This window comes from Colletes latitarsis, unplaced genomic scaffold (genome assembly GCF_051014445.1).
Source record: "Colletes latitarsis isolate SP2378_abdomen unplaced genomic scaffold, iyColLati1 scaffold0013, whole genome shotgun sequence".
NCBI lineage: Eukaryota > Metazoa > Arthropoda > Insecta > Hymenoptera > Colletidae > Colletes > Colletes latitarsis.
In genome coordinates this window covers 16,544,608-16,558,553 of record NW_027488368.1, presented here as the reverse complement: position 1 = coordinate 16,558,553, position 13,946 = coordinate 16,544,608, and positions in this window count along the sequence as shown.

Here is a 13,946-nt window from a genome sequence, read left to right as displayed (position 1 = left end):
CATACCAGAAAGAACCCAGGATCTGGCCAACAAGTATGCGAAACAAACGAAAGCACGAGCCAGATGAGGGCAAATACCAGAACTAACCCAGACATAACCAGCGTTATCGTCTAAAATACTAATCGGAACCAGCTCCTACTGACTGTTTCAGTGTGGAACCACATTACTACGTGATCCAAACCAGAAAAATCCCAGGATCTGGCCAACAAGTATGGGAAAAATGCGAAAGTACGAGCCAGATGAGGGCAAATACCATACCTAACCCAGACATAACCGGCGTTATCGTCTACAATATTAATCGCAACCAGGATTAATTGACTGTTTCGTTGTGGAACCACATTACTACGAGATCCAAACCAGGAAAAGCCCAGGATCTGGCCAACAAGTATGCGAAAAACGCGAAAGTGCGAGCCAGATGTGGGCCAATACCAGAACTAGCCCAGACATTACCGGCGTTATCCTCTAAAACATTAATCGGAACCAGCTTTAATTGACTGGTTCTGTGTGGAACCCCATTACTACGTGATCCATACCAGAAAAAACCCAGGATCTGGCCAACAAGTATGCGAAACAAACGAAAGCACGAGCCAGATGAGGGCAAATACCAGAACTAACCCAGACATAACCAGCGTTATCGTCTAAAATACTAATCGGAACCAGCTCCTACTGACTGTTTCAGTGTGGTACCACATTACTACGTGATCCAAACCAGAAAAATCCCAGGATCTGGCCAACAAGTATGGGAAAAATGCGAAAGTACGAGCCAGATGAGTGCAAATCCCAGACAGGCCGAGACATAACCGGCGTTATCCTCTAAAATATTAATCGCAACCAGGTTTAATTGACTGTTTCGGTGTGGAACCACATTACTACGGGATCCAAACCAGAAGAAACCCAGGATCAGGCCAACAAGTATGCGAAAAACGCGAAAGTATGAGCCAGATGATTGCAAATACCAGAACTAACCCAGACATAACCAGCGTTATCCTCCGAAATACTATTCGGAACCAGCTTCTATTGACTGCTCCAGTGCGGTGCCGCATTGCTACGTGATCCAAACCAGAAACATCCCAGGATCTGGCCAACAAGTATGGGAAAAATGCGAAAGTCCGAGCCAGATGAGTGCAAATCCCAGACCTAACCGAGACATAACCGGCGTTCTCCACTAAAATATTAATCGGAACCAGCTTTTATTGACTGTTTCAGTGTGGTACCACATTACTACCTGAACCAATCCAGAAACAGCTCAGGGTCTGTCCAACAAGTATGCGAAAAATGCGAAAGAACGATACACATGAGGCCAAATCCGAGACCTAACCGAGACATAACCAGCGTTATCCTCTAAAATACTAATCGGAACCAGCTTTCATTGACTGTTTCAGTGTGGCGCCACATTATTACGTGATCCAAACCAGAAAAACACCACGACCTGGCCAACAAGTATGCGAAACAATGAAAGCACGAGCCAGATGGGGGGCAAATCCCAGACCTAACCGAGACATAACCGGTGTTATCCTCTAAAATATAAATCGCAACCAGGTTTAATTGACTGTTTCAGTGTGGTACCACATTACTACGTGGTCCAAGCCAGAAAAAGGCCAGGATCTGCCCAACAAGTATGAGAAAAATGCGAAAGTACGAGCCAGATGAGGGCAAATACCAGAACTAACCCAGACATAACCAGCGTTATCCTCTAAAATACTAATCGGAACCAGCTTTCATTGACTGTTTCAGTGTGGTGCCACATTATTACGTGATCCAAACCAGAAAAAGCCCAGGACCTGGCCAACAAGTATGCGAAAAAAACGAAACCACGAGCCAGATGATGGCAAATCCCGGACCTAACCGAGACATAACCGGCGTTATCCTCTAAAATATTAATCGGAACCAGGATTAATTGACTGTTTCGGTGTGGTACCGCGTTACTACGTGATCCAAACCAGAAACAGGCCAGGATCTGGCCAACAAGTATGCGAAAAATGAGAAAATTCGAGCCAGATGAGGCAAATACCAGACCTAACCCAGACATAACCGGCGTTATCCTCTAAAACATTAATCGGAACCAGGCTTAATTGACTGTTTCGGTGTGGAACCTCATTACTACGGGATCCAAACCAGAAAAAACCCAGGATCTGACCAACAAGTATGCGAAAAACGCGAAAGTATGGGGCAGATGATTGCAAATACCAGAACTAACCCAGACATAACCGGCGTTATCCTCTAAAACATTAATCGGAACGAGCTTTAATTGACTGGTTCGGTGTGGAACCTCATTACTACGTGATCCATACCAGAAAAAACCCAGGATCTGGCCAACAAGTATGCGAAAAACGCGAAAGTATGGGCCAGATGATTGCAAATCCCAGACCTAACCGAGACATAACCGGCGTTATCCTCTAAAATATTAATCGCAACCAGGTTTAATTGCCTGTTTCGGTGTGGAACCACATTACTACGGGATCCAAACCAGAAAAAACCCAGGATCAGGCCAAGAAGTATGCGAAAAACGCGAAAGTATGAGCCAGATGATTGCAAATACCAGAACTAACCCAGACATAACCAGCGTTATCCTCTGAGATACTATTCGGAACCAGCTTCTATTGACTGCTTCAGTGTGGCACCACATTACTACGTGATCCAAACCAGAAAAATCCCAGGATCTGGCCAACAAGTATGGGAAAAATGCGAAAGTACGTGCCATATGAGGGCAAATACCAGAACTATCCCAGACATAACCAGCGTTATCCTCTAAAATACTAATCGGAACCAGCTTTCATTGACTGTTTCAGTGTGGTACCACATTATTACGTGATCCAAACCAGAAAAATCCCAGGATCTGGCCAACAAGTATGGGAAAAATGCGAAAGTACGAGCCAGATGAGGGCAAATACCATACCTAACCCAGACATAACCGGCGTTATCATCTTAAATATTAATCGGAACCAGGATTAATTGACTGTTTCGGTGTGGTACCGCGTTACTACGTGATCCAAACCAGAAACAGGCCAGGATCTGGCCAACAAGTATGCGAGAAATGCGAAAGTACGAGCCAGATGAGGGCAAATACCATACCTAACGCAGACATAACCGGCGTTATCGTCTACAATATTAATCGCTACCAGGTTGAATTGACAGTTTCGGTGTGGTACCGCATTACTACGAGATGCTAGCCAGAAAAAGCCCTGGATCTGGTCAACAAGTATGCGAAAAATGCGAAAGTACGAGCCAGATGAGGGCAAATCTCAGACCTAACCGGGACATAACCAGCGATATCCTCTATAATATTAATCGCAACCAGGTTGAATTGACTGTATCGGTGTGGTACCGCATTACTACGTGATCCAAACCAGAAAAACGCCAGGACCTGGCCAACAAGTATGCGAGAATCGAGAAAGTATGAGCCAGATGATTGCAAATACCAGAACTAACTCAGACATAACCAGAGTTTTCCTCTAAAATACTAATCGGAACAAGCTTTTATTGACTGTTTCAGTGTGGTACCACATTACTACGTGATCCAAACCAGAAAAAGGCCAGGATCTGGCCAACAAGTATGCGAAAAATGCGAAAGTGCAAGCCAGATGTGGGCCAATACCAGAACTATCCCAGACATTACCGGCGTTATCCTCTAAAACATTAATCGGAACCAGCTTTAATTGACTGGTTCTGTGTGGAACCTTATTACTACGTGATCCATACCAGAAAGAACCCAGGATCTGGCCAACAAGTATGCGAAACAAACGAAAGCACGCGCCAGATGAGGGCAAATACCAGAACTAACCCAGACATAACCAGCGTTATCGTCTAAAATACTAATCGGAACCAGCTCCTACTGACTGTTTCAGTGTGGAACCACATTACTACGTGATCCAAACCAGAAAAATCCCAGGATCTGGCCAACAAGTATGGGAAAAATGCGAAAGTACGAGCCAGATGAGGGCAAATACCATACCTAACCCAGACATAACCGGCGTTATCGTCTACAATATTAATCGCAACCAGGATTAATTGACTGTTTCGTTGTGGAACCACATTACTACGAGATCCAAACCAGGAAAAGCCCAGGATCTGGCCAACAAGTATGCGAAAAACGCGAAAGTGCGAGCCAGATGTGGGCCAATACCAGAACTAGCCCAGACATTACCGGCGTTATCCTCTAAAACATTAATCGGAACCAGCTTTAATTGACTGGTTCTGTGTGGAACCTCATTACTACGTGATCCATACCAGAAAAAACCCAGGATCTGGCCAACAAGTATGCGAAACAAACGAAAGCACGAGCCAGATGAGGGCAAATACCAGAACTAACCCAGACATAACCAGCGTTATCGTCTAAAATACTAATCGGAACCAGCTCCTACTGACTGTTTCAGTGTGGTACCACATTACTACGTGATCCAAACCAGAAAAATCCCAGGATCTGGCCAACAAGTATGGGAAAAATGCGAAAGTACGAGCCAGATGAGTGCAAATCCCAGACAGGCCGAGACATAACCGGCGTTATCCTCTAAAATATTAATCGCAACCAGGTTTAATTGACTGTTTCGGTGTGGAACCACATTACTACGGGATCCAAACCAGAAGAAACCCAGGATCAGGCCAACAAGTATGCGAAAAACGCGAAAGTATGAGCCAGATGATTGCAAATACCAGAACTAACCCAGACATAACCAGCGTTATCCTCCGAAATACTATTCGGAACCAGCTTCTATTGACTGCTCCAGTGTGGTACCGCATTGCTACGTGATCCAAACCAGAAAAATCCCAGGATCTGGCCAACAAGTATGGGAAAAATGCGAAAGTCCGAGCCAGATGAGTGCAAATCCCAGACCTAACCGAGACATAACCGGCGTTCTCCACTAAAATATTAATCGGAACCAGCTTTTATTGACTGTTTCAGTGTGGTACCACATTACTACCTGAACCAATCCAGAAACAGCTCAGGGTCTGTCCAACAAGTATGCGAAAAATGCGAAAGAACGATACACATGAGGCCAAATCCGAGACCTAACCGAGACATAACCAGCGTTATCCTCTAAAATACTAATCGGAACCAGCTTTCATTGACTGTTTCAGTGTGGCGCCACATTATTACGTGATCCAAACCAGAAAAACCCCACGACCTGGCCAACAAGTATGCGAAACAATGAAAGCACGAGCCAGATGGGGGGCAAATCCCAGACCTAACCGAGACATAACCGGTGTTATCCTCTAAAATATAAATCGCAACCAGGTTTAATTGACTGTTTCAGTGTGGTACCACATTACTACGTGGTCCAAGCCAGAAAAAGGCCAGGATCTGCCCAACAAGTATGAGAAAAATGCGAAAGTACGAGCCAGATGAGGGCAAATACCAGAACTAACCCAGACATAACCAGCGTTATCCTCTAAAATACTAATCGGAACCAGCTTTCATTGACTGTTTCAGTGTGGTGCCACATTATTACGTGATCCAAACCAGAAAAAGCCCAGGACCTGGCCAACAAGTATGCGAAAAAAACGAAACCACGAGCCAGATGATGGCAAATCCCGGACCTAACCGAGACATAACCGGCGTTATCCTCTAAAATATTAATCGGAACCAGGATTAATTGACTGTTTCGGTGTGGTACCGCGTTACTACGTGATCCAAACCAGAAACAGGCCAGGATCTGGCCAACAAGTATGCGAAAAATGAGAAAATTCGAGCCAGATGAGGCAAATACCAGACCTAACCCAGACATAACCGGCGTTATCCTCTAAAACATTAATCGGAACCAGGCTTAATTGACTGTTTCGGTGTGGAACCTCATTACTACGGGATCCAAACCAGAAAAAACCCAGGATCTGACCAACAAGTATGCGAAAAACGCGAAAGTATGGGCCAGATGATTGCAAATACCAGAACTAACCCAGACATAACCGGCGTTATCCTCTAAAATATTAATCGCAACCAGGTTTAATTGTCTGTTTCGGTGTGGAACCACATTACTACGGGATCCAAACCAGAAGAAACCCAGGATCAGGCCAACAAGTATGCGAAAAACGCGAAAGTATGAGCCAGATGAGGGCAAATACCAGAACTAACCGAGACGTAACCGGCGTTCTCCACTAAAATATTAATCGCAACCAGGTTTAATTGACTGTTTCGGTGTGGTACCGCATTACTACGTGATACAAAACAGAAAAAGGCCAGGATTTGGCCAACAAGTATGCGAAAAATGCGAAAGTACGAAACACATGAGGCCAAATCCCAGACCTAACCGAGACATAACCGGCGTTCTCCACTAAAATATTAATCGGAATCAGCTTTTATTGACTGTTTCAGTGTGGTACCACATTACTACCTGAACCAAACCAGAAACAGCTCAGGGTCTGGCCAACAAGTATGCGAAAAATGCGAAAGTACGATACACATGAGGCCAAATCCCAGACCTAACCGAGACATAACCAGCGTTATCCTCTAAAATATTATTCGGAACCAGCTTCTACTGACTGTTTCAGTGTCGTACCACATTACTACGTGATGCAAACCAGAAAAAGCCCAGGATCTGGCCAACAAGTATGCGAAAAATACGAAAGCACGAGCCAGATGAGGGCAAATCCCACACCTAACCGAGACATAGCCGGCGTTATCCTCTAATATAGTAATCGCAACCAGGTTTAATTGACTGTTTCGGTATGGTACCGCATTACTACGTGATCCAAACCAGGAAAAGCCCTGGATCTGGCCAACAAGTATGCGAAAAATGCTGAAGTACGAGCCAGATGAGGGAAAATCCCAGACCTAACCGAGACATAAACGGCGTTATCCTCTAAAATATTAATCGCAGCCAGGTTTAATTGACTGTTTCGGTGTGGAACCTCATTACTACGAGATCTAAGACAGAAAAAAACCCAGGATCTGGCCAACGAGTATGCGAAAAACGCGAAAGTATGAGCCAGATGATTGCAAATACCAGAACTAACCCAGACATAACCAGCGATATCCTCTAAAATATTAATCTTAACCAGGTTTAATTGACTGTTTCAGTGTGGTCCCACATTATTACTTGGTCCAAGCCAGAAAAAGGCCAGGATCTGGCCAACAAGCATGCGTAAAATGCGAAAGTACGTGCCATATGAGGGCAAATACCAGAACTATCCCAGACATAACCAGCGTTATCCTCTAAAATACTAATCGGAACCAGCTTTCATTGACTGTTTCAGTGTGGTACCACATTATTACGTGATCCAAACCAGAAAAAGCCCAGGACCTGCCCAACAAGTATGCGAAAAAAACGAAAGCACGAGCCAGATGAGGGCAAATCCCAGACCTAACCGAGACATAACCGGCGTTATCATCTTAAATATTAATCGCAACCAGGTTTAATTGACTGCTTCGGTGTGGTACCGCATTACTACGTGATACAAAACAGAAAAAGGCCAGGATCTGTCCAACAAGTATGCGAAAAATGCGAAAGTACGAAACACATGAGGCCAAATCCCAGACCTAACCGAGACATAACCAGCGTTCCCCTCTAAAATACTAATCGGAACCACCTTGCATTGACTGTTTCAATGCGGTGCCACATTATTACGTGATCCAAACCAGAAAAAGCCCAGGACCTGGCCAACAAGTATGCGAAAAAATGAAAGCACGAGCCAGATCAGGGCAAATCCCAGACCTAACCGAGACATAACCGGCGTTATCCTCTAAAATATTAATCGCAACCAGGTTTAATTGTCTGTTTCGGTGTGGAACCACATTACTACGGGATCCAAACCAGAAAAAACCCAGGATCAGGCCAAGAAGTATGCGGAAAACGCGAAAGTATGAGCCAGATGATTGCAAATACCAGAACTAACCCAGACATAACCAGCGTTATCCTCTGAGATACTATTCGGAACCAGCTTCTATTGACTGCTTCAGTGTGGTACCACATTACTACGTGATCCAAACCAGAAAAATCCCAGGATCTGGCCAACAAGTATGGGAAAAATGCGAAAGTACGTGCCAGATGAGGGCAAATACCAGAACTAACCCGGACATAACCAGCGTTATCCTCTAAAATACTAATCGGAACCAGCTTTCATTGACTGTTTCATTGTGGTACCACATTATTACGTGATCCAAACCAGAAAAAGCCCCGGACCTGGCCAACAAGTATGCGAAAAAAACGAAAGCACTAGCCAGATGAGGGCAAATCCCAGACCTAACCGAGACATAACCGGCGTTATCCTCTTAATAATACTTAAATCGCAACCAGGTTTAATTGACTGTTTCAGTGCGGTACCACATTACTACATGAACCAAACCTGAAAAAGCCCAGGGTCTGGGCAACAAGTATGCGAAAAACGCGAAAGTATGAGCCAGATGATTGCAAATACCAGAACTAACCCAGACATAACCAGCGTCATCCTCTGAGATACTATTCGGAACCAGCTTCTATTGACTGCTTCAGTGTGGTACCACATTACTACGTGATACAAACCAGAAAAAGCCCAGGACCTGGCCAACAAGTATGCGAAAAAAACGAAAGCACGAGCCAGATGAGGGCACCTCCCAGACCTAACCGAGACATAACCGGTGTTATCCTCTAAAATATTAATCGCAACCAGGTTTAATTGTCTGTTTCGGTGAGGAACCTCATTACTAAGGGATCTAAGCCAGAAAAAACCCAGGATCTGGCCAACAAGTATGCGAAAAACGCGAAAGTGCGAGCCAGATGTGGGCAAATACCAGAACTAGCCCAGACATAACCAGCGTTATCCTCTAATATAGTAATCGCAACCAGGTTTAATTGACTGTTTCGGTGTGGTACCGCATTACTACGTGATCCAAACCAGAGAACCCTGGATCTGGCCAACAAGTATGCGAAAAATGCGAAAGTACGAGCCAGATGAGGGCAAATCCCAGAACTAACCCAGACATAACCGGCGTTATCCTCTAAAATATTAATCCCAACCAGGTTTAATAGACTGTTTCGGTGTGGCACCGCATTACTACGTGTCACAAACCAGAAAAAGGCCAGGATCTGGCCAACAAGTATGCCAAAAATGCGAAGGTACGAGACAGATGAGGGCAAATCCCATACCTAACCGAGATATAACCGGCGTTATCCTCTAAAATATTAATCGCAACCTGTTTAATTGACTGTTTCAGTGTCGTCCCACATTACTACCTGAACCAAACCAGAAAAAGCTCAGGGTCAGGCCAACAAGTATGCGTAAAATGTGAAAGTACCAGCCAGATGAGGGCAAATCCCAGAACTTACCCAGACATAACCGGCGTTATCCTCTATAAGATTAATCGCACCAGGTTTAATTGACTGTTTCAGTGTGGTACAACATTACTACGTGGTCTTAGCCAGAAAAAGGCCAGGATCTGCCCAACAAGTAGGCGAAAAATGCGAAAGTACGAGCCAGATGAGGGCAAATACCAGAACTAACCCAGGCATAACCAGCGTTATCCTCTATAATATTAATCACAACCAGGTTTAATTGACCGTTTCAGTGGGGTACCACATTACTACGTGGTCCAAGCCAGAAAAAGGCCAGGACCTGGCCTACAAGTATGCGAAAAAAACGAAAGCACGAGCCAGATGAGGGCAAATCCCAGACCTAACCGAGACATAACCGACGTTATCCTCTAAAATATTAATCGCAACCAGGTTTAATAGACTGTTTCGGTGTGGCACCGCATTACTACGTGACACAAACCAGAAAATGGCCAGGATCTGGCCAACAAGTATGCGAAAAATACGAAAGTACGAGCCAGATGAGGGCAAATACCAGAACTAACCCAGGCATAACCAGCGATATCCTCTATAATATTAATCACAACCAGGTTTAATTGACTGTTTTAGTGGGGTACCACATTACTACGTGGTCCAAGCCAGAAAAAGGCCAGGATCTGCCCTACAAGTATGCGAACAATGCGAAAGTACGAGCCAGATGAGGACAAATCCCAGACCTAACCCAGACATAACCGGCGTTATCGTGTAAAATATTAATCGCAACCAGGTTTAATAGACTGTTTCGGTGTGGCACCGCATTACTACGTGTCACAAACCAGAAAAAGGCCAGGATATGGCCAACAAGCATGCGAAAAATGCGAAAGTACGAGACAGATGAGGGCAAATCCCATACCTAACCGAGATATAACCGGCGTTATCCTCTAAAATATTAATCGCAACCAGGTTTAATTGACTGTTTCAGTGTCGTCCCACATTACTACCTGAACCAAACCAGAAAAAGCTCAGGGTCAGGCCAACAAGTATGCGTAAAATGCGAAAGTACCAGCCAGATGAGGGCAAATCCCAGAACTTACCCAGATATAACCGGCGTTATCCTCTATAAGATTAATCGCAACCAGGTTTAATTGACTGTTTCAGTGTGGTACCACATTACTACGTCGTCCAAGCCAGAAAAAGGCCAGGATCTGCCCAACAAGTATGCGAAAAATGCGAAAGTACGAGACAGATGAGGGCAAATACCAGAACTAACCCAGACATAACCAGCGTTATCCTCTAAAATACTAATCGCAACCAGCTTTCATTGACTGTTTCAATGTGGTACCACATTATTACGGGATCCGAACCAGAAGAAGCCCAGGACCTGGCCAACAAGTATGCGAAAAATGCGAAAGTACGAACCAGATGAGGACAAACACCAGACCTAACGCAGACATAACCGGCGTTATCCTCTAAAACATTAATCGGAACCAGCTTTTATTGACTGTTTCAGTGTGGTACCACTTTACAACCTGAACCAAACCAGAAAAAGCCCAGGGTCTGGCCAACAAGTATGCGTAAAATGCGAAAGTACCAGCCAGATGAGGGCAAATCCCAGAACTTACCCAGACATAACCGGCGTTATCTTCTATAAGATTAATCGCAACCAGGTTTAATTGACTGTTTCAGTGTGGTACCACATTACTACGTCGTCCAAGCCAGAAAAAGGCCAGGATCTGCCCAACAAGTATGCGAAAAATGCGAAAGTACGAGGCAGATGAGGGCAAATACCAGAACTAACCCAGACATAACCAGCGTTATCCTCTAAAATACTAATCGCAACCAGCTTTCATTGACTGTTTCAATGTGGTACCACATTATTACGGGATCCGAACCAGAAGAAGCCCAGGACCTGGCCAACAAGTATGCGAAAAATGCGAAAGTACGAACCAGATGAGGACAAACACCAGACCTAACCCAGACATAACCGGCGTTATCCTCTAAAACATTAATCGGAACCAGCTTTTATTGACTGTTTCAGTGTGGTACCACTTTACAACCTGAACCAAACCAGAAAAAGCCCAGGGTCTGGCCAACAAGTATGCGTAAAATGCGAAAGTACCAGCCAGATGAGGGCAAATCCCAGAACTTACCCAGACATAACCAGCGTTATCCTCTATAATATTAATCGCAACCAGGTTTAATTGACTGTTTCAGTGGGGTACCACATTACTACGTGGTCCAAGCCAGAAAAAGGCCAGGATCTGCCCAACAAGTATGTGAAAAATGAGAAAATACGAGCCAGATGAGGGCAAATCCCAGAACTTACCCAGACATAACCGGCGTTATCCTCTAAAACATTAATCGGAACCAGGTTTAATTGACTGTTTCGGTGTGGTACCGCATTACTACGTGATCCAAACCAGAAGAAGCCCAGGATCTGGCCAACAAGTATGCGAAAAATGCGAAAGTACGAGCCAGATGAGGGCAAATCCCAGACCTAACCGAGACATAACCGGCGTTATCCTCTAAAATATTAGTCGCGACCAGGTTTAATTGACTGTTTTGGTGTGGTACCGCATTACTACGTGATCCAAACCAGTAAAAGCCCAGGATCTTGCCAACAAGTATGCGAAAAATGCGAAGGTACGAGCCAGATGAGGGCAAATCCCAGACCTAACCCAGACATAACCGGCATTATCCTCTAAAATATTACTCGCAACCAGGTTTTATTGACTATTTCGGTGTGGTACCGCATTACTGCGTGATCCAAACCAGAAAAAGCCGAGGATCTGGCTACAGGTGTGCGAAAAATGCGAAAGTACGAGCCAGATGAGGGCAAATCCCAGACCTAACCGAGACATAGCCGGCGTTATCCTCTAAAATATTAATCGCAACCAGGTTTAATTGACAGTTTCGGTGTGGGACCACATTACTACGGGATCCAATCCAGAAAAAACGCTGGATCTGGCCAACAACTACGCGAAAAACGCGAAAGTATGAGCCAGATGATTGCAAATACCAGAACTAACCCAGACATAACCAGCGTTATCCGCTAAAATACTAATCGGAACCAGCTTTTATTGACTGTTTCAGCGTGGCACCACATTACTACGTGATCCAAACCAGAAGAAGGCCAAGATCTGGTCAACAAGTATGCGAAAGATGCGAAAGTACGAGCCAGATGAGGGCAAATACCAGATCAAACCCAAACATAACCAGCGTTATCCTCCAAAATATTACTCGAAACCAGGTTTAATTGACTGTTTCGGTGTGGAACCACATTACTACGGTATCCAAATCAGAAAAAGCGCTGGATCTGGCCAACAAGTATGCGAAAAATGCGAAAGTGTGAGCCAGATGATAGCAAATACCAGAACTAACCAAGACATAACCAGCGTTATCCTCTAAAACACTCATCGCAACCAGCTTTTATTGACTGTTTCAGTGTGGTACCACATTACTACGTGATCCGAACCAGAAAAAGCCCAGGATCTGGCCAACAAGTATGCGAAAAATGCGAAGGTACGAGGCAGATGAGGGCAAATCCCAGACCTAACCGAGACATAACCGGCGTTATCCTCTAAAATATTAATCTCAACCTGGTATAATTGACTGTTTCGGTGCGGAACCACATTACTACGGGATCCAAATCAGAAAAAGCGCTGGATCTGGCCAACAAGTATTCGAAAAATGCGAAAGCGAGCCAGATGAGGGCAAATGCCAGACCTAACCCAGACAATACCGGCGTTATCCGCTAAAATATTAATCGCAACCAGGTTTAATTGACTGTTTCGGTGTGGTACCGCATTACTACGTGATCCAAACCAGAAAAACCACTGGATCTGGCCAACAAGTATGTGAAAAATGCGAAAGTACAAGCCTGATGAGGGCAAATCCCCGACCTGACCGAGACATAACCGGCGTTATCGTCTAAAATATTTATCACAACCAGGTCTAATAGACTGTTTCGGTGTGGTACCGCATTACTACGGGATCCAATCCAGAGAAACCCCAGGATCTGGCGAACAAGTATGCGAAAAACGCGAAAATATGAGCCAGGTGATTGCAAATACCAGAACTAACCCAGACCTAACCAGCGCTGTCCTCTAAAATACTAATCGGAACCAGCTTTTATTGATTGTTTCAGTGTGGTACGGCAATACTACGTGATCGAAACCAGAAAAAGCCCAGGATCTGGCAAACAAGTATGCGAAAAATGCGAAAGTACGAGGCAGTTGAGGGCAAATCCCAGACCTAACCGAGAAATAACCAGCGTTATCCTCTAAAATACTAATCGGAACCAGCTTTCATTGACTGTTTCAGTGTGGTACGGCATTACTACGTGATCCAAACCAGAAAAAGCCCAGGATCTGGCAAACAAGTATGCGAAAAATGCGAAAGTACGAGGGAGATGAGGGCAAATCCCAGACCTAACCGAGACATAACCGGCGTTATCCTCTAAAATATTAATCGCAACCAGGTATAATTGACAGTTTCGGTGTGGGACCACATTACTACGGGATCCAATCCAGAAAAAACGCTGGATCTGGCCAACAACTATGCGAAAAACGCGAAAGTATGAGCCAGATGTTTGCAAATACCAGAACTGACCCAGACATAACCAGCGTTATCCTCTAAAATACTAATCGGAACCAGCTTTTATTGACTGTTTCACTGTGGCACGGCATTACTACGTGATCCAAACCAGAAATATCCCAGGATCTGGCCAACAAGTATGCGAAAAATGCG